The 4,163-nt window shown below is 48.4% G+C and overlaps 1 pseudogene across 1 annotated transcript; it reads left to right on the forward strand.

The window, feature by feature from the left end:
- The first annotated feature begins 1,136 nt into the window (after positions 1–1,136).
- LOC309382138 (RPA-related protein RADX-like) lies at positions 1,137–2,447 on the forward strand (annotated as a pseudogene). The gene has a single exon. The product of its transcript is annotated as an RPA-related protein RADX-like (transcript).
- Positions 2,448–4,163: the final 1,716 nt, after the last annotated feature.

The raw sequence follows: 4,163 nt of genomic DNA on the forward strand, positions 1-4,163 counted from the left end.
TATCTATACGGCCGTCATTTCCACATAGTGATGGATCACAAGCCCCTGCTGGGCATCATCGCCGGGGACAGACAGACTCCCCAAATTCTGTCTCCCAGATTCACAAGGTGGACTGTGTTCCTGGCTGCTTACAACTATACATTGCACCACCAGCTCGGAAAACATATTTGCCATGCTGACACATTGAGCAGATGTCCTTTGCCCATCACAGTAAAAGACCCTGCTCCTGCCTCCAAGGTTTTGCTGATCGGCGAGATGCAGCTACCGATTACAGCAGCTGATGTGGCTGCGCGCACGAGCTGGGACAAGCTTCTTGCCAAAGTGCTGGGTTGGACAGTACGAGGTTGGCCGCCTAAGCCACTGGGCACTGAGTGGCAACCTTTCTCCACCAGGCAGCACGAACTCTCATTGCAGCAAGGTTGCGTACTGTGGGGTGGCCGAGTGATCATCCCTGCGAGAAGCGGTGCTGTCAACTCTTCACAACAGCCACCCAGGCATAGTCCGGATGAAGTCACTGGGCCGGAGCTATGCTTGGTAGCCAGGCATGGACCAGGACATTGTGCGGTGGGTCTCGGGCTGTTTGCAGTGCCAGGACTCCCGACCTGCCTGTCACAGAGCCCCCATCCAGAACTGGGAACAGCCAAAGGCTCTGTGGTCCAGGATTCATATGGACTTGGCAGGCCCAGTGAAGGGGGTAATTGTAATTGTTGATGCCTATTCTAAGTGGGTTGAAATTGCATTGTTATCTTCCACCACTGCCCCTGCTGTTATCAAGGTATTAAGAAGGGTGTTTGCTACCCACGGGTTACCTGATCTGGTCATTTCTGACAATGGGCCCAAATTTACTGCAGCTGTACTAAGCTCTTTCTTTGCCAGGCTAGGGGTCAGACACGCTTTCGTAGCCCCCTTCAACCCAGAGGCCAATGGTTTGGCAGAACGCGCGGTGAGAACGGCAAAAAATGCATTAGCGAGGTTTGGGCCCCAAAATTGGCAAGAAGATATAGATAAGTTCTTGCTATGGCAGCATGCCACCCCATGCTCCACAACTAATAAAAGTCCGGCGGAATTATTAATCGGTCGGCGCATTAGAACCACACTGGACAGGCTACACCCCGAATATGCCCCTGTAAAACCCAATGACCTACTTGGTATGTACCCAGATGAGAGTGGAACAAAATATTTCCAAGAATGGCTCCAGTACATCCTATTTAACAACATCTATGAAAACTCAAATGTTCATTTCAGGATGGCATAAGGGCCAGCCATATATAAAAGATCTGAAAGTGCAAAACTTTATCCAGTGGATGAGAACGCAAGAGGAAGCTTTTTACGTGGACAAAGTCGTCATTGGGGGATACTATCGTTTCCCGCCACTCCCACGTACATTGTAAAAATATGAATGAAGAATTAGTTTTGATATCCATCAGTAAAACTGAGAAGGAGATTGACAGTTTGCACTACAGGGAACAGAAGCACATTGCTTTTCAAGGGATAATTAGTGCTATAAGATGTGTCGGCTGCAGCAGTACCTCCCAGGATGCCTTGGGAGAATCACCAATGCAGATCGAGAGAAGGTCACCAGCCTCTTTGTCAGAACACCAGCAAGCGAGAGAATCAACTTCTAAACTGAGGTCACCATCTCTGGAGCAACAAACTATAGTGACCAAGAGTTGTGCAAAGAGACAGATTTCAGCTGTAGAGACCACAGATCACCCTTCTGTGTCTTCTCAGCATTCATATTTGACAAAGTCAACAAGCGAAAGAAGAATATTGCCTAATTTTCAGCAAGATAATTCTGACGCCAATAAAGACAATGCAGAAGTGGTGGAAACAGCACAGACGCACGAAAGTGACAAAGAAATAGCTGATGGATCTGGAAAAGTTCACCCAAAAAGGATGTGCCACAGTTCCTGGGAAAGTGTTCGCTGGACCGCCGTAAAAGAGAAATTAGCACAGCACTTGAACTTCAAGATTTTCCCAGAAAGCTTCCCTTGTAAATGTAATTATGCTCACAAAGAAGTCCTGTTGAAACAATACAATCTTCAAGCAGCCAAATTCCAGCCAGAAAAATGCCTGACGAGTAGAGAAATGAGTCACTTTATAACTACCTGTCCCCCATATTATTTTCAAGTGACTATTCTTGGCATAAATCATGAAATAGCTGTAGAGGTTGCCCTCTTGAATGACTCTTACCTATTTCAAGTCAAAGAGACACCACAAAGTGCAGCACCTTTCACATAAACAGTTCTACGCCTTGCCAGGAGATCATTAACCAAGAAGGACTTTTTGAGTTACTTTCACTTCCAGATGATTTCAAAGCTGCTGCCCTGGAGAACCAACATGTCATTTGCATTCTGGATGTTTGTTCTCTATATAACAACAAAACTGAAGTCTTGCTTAGGAAAATATATAAGATAACAGAAGTTGATGTAGTCCACCAAACATAGCTCATGGTTTGACATAAATGTATGAGAATGTTTTTCTCCTGCTATGCTCTCCGCAATTTGGATATTTTAGCAGTGGTTAAGGAAAGTTTTTGGTTCTTTTGTACTTGAATTTTACAGACATGTTTTGAGAGATATTTGCCTCTCAAATCAGAGGGTTTTTGGCAACAAGTACTGCACACGTATTGCTTTCTTAACCTTTGTTTAAGTTTAAAGTAGCAAAAGATAAGCCACCAATGCATCCGATAGTCAGATCCTGTCCTGTGATAAATGAACACTGTTGTGTACCAAGAGCGTCCACCAGCAGGTGGCGCTGTCCCGCTCCCCTCTGATTCGCCCAGCCTCTCCAGCTTTTCGGCGGGAGAAATACTGTTACTCTATTGGTTCCCCATCTGACAGCTGTCAGCATAAATAGCTGTCAGCCGGGTTTTCGTTGCTCTGTTCTGTCAGGAGTGTTATCTAATAAATAGTTAATGGTTCAGCAGCCTCCTCGTATTCATTGCCTCAGAATATAAAACTGGCAATGAGGACTGGCGAAACTGAACCACAACTTCTACATCCTATGGCTACCGCTACACTGTTTTCTCCTTTTCGCGCTGAGGCCGAATCCTGGGAAGCGTTCATCGAACGCTTCGAATGCTTTCTTCTAGCTCACGATCTGACTAGCCTCATGCTTGACAGAAAGAGGGGCATCTTCCTCAACTACCGTGGCCCGGAGATGTTCGCCACCGCACGAGCTCTATCTGCCCCAACACCAGTCCACACTATGCCGTGGGACCTTCTGATGGCCAAGCTCAAAACTCATTATGAGCCAGCTCCCTTTCGTTTCGTGCGGCGCCAATTTTTTCCACCGCTGCATCCAAGCAGAGGGCCAATCCATTAGCCACTACATGGCTGTGCTCAGAGCAGCTGCCATCTCTTGTGAATTCTCTGACCTCGACGAGGCTCTCCTCGAACAATTTATTTACGGCCTCAGAGATGTTCATCTCCATTGCCGCATCCTGTCCCACTCTGAGCTGACCCTTAAAATCGCCGTGGACAAAGCCTGTGCATCAGAAATGGTGGACCAGTCCACGACTGACTGCCATCGGTTTCCTCAGCCTGCGCCCCTTGGGGGCCCCACACCTTCGGTCCACTTCCAGCATGCCTCTAACTCTTTCCAGTCTGAGTTGGACCTGGCCATCGACTGGCTGCAAACCTTGTCTCACAAGGACGGCTGTGCCTGCCTCAGCTGCGGATGTCGCCACTCACGCTACACTTGCCCCTTCCGCTCCGCTGTTGCCGCAAGTGTGGCAAAAAGGAGCATTTAGTCTCCCTCTGCCGTTCCAATGCTGCTGACCCCCGGCCTTCTACCCAGCCTCCTGCCTACCAGCTGCCTGCACCTCCTCCGCCTTCTTGCCGGCTAAACTCTCTGTCTCTGGGGGACATCGAGGAATCCTGCCCTGAATGGGTCGTCAATTCTGCGTCTTCCTCTATGGGAGGTCATGGTAAGCTACACCTCTCCATCCTCATTGAAGGATGTCCCTGTTCGATGGAACTTGACACTGGATCAGCCTGTTCCATCATGTATTGGGACTCCTTGTCAGCTACTCTGCCCCCCTACTGCCTTCACTAGCTGGCTCCAGCCAACTGCCACCTAAAGGACTACCAGGGCAACCCTATTCCTTTGCTGGGTTGCACCACTCTAAATGTTGCCTATGGCTCCTTCCAAGGGCTCCT

The sequence above is a fragment of the Natrix helvetica genome (assembly GCF_964273705.1).
Source record: "Natrix helvetica genome assembly, chromosome: Z".
Lineage (NCBI taxonomy): Eukaryota > Metazoa > Chordata > Lepidosauria > Squamata > Natricidae > Natrix > Natrix helvetica.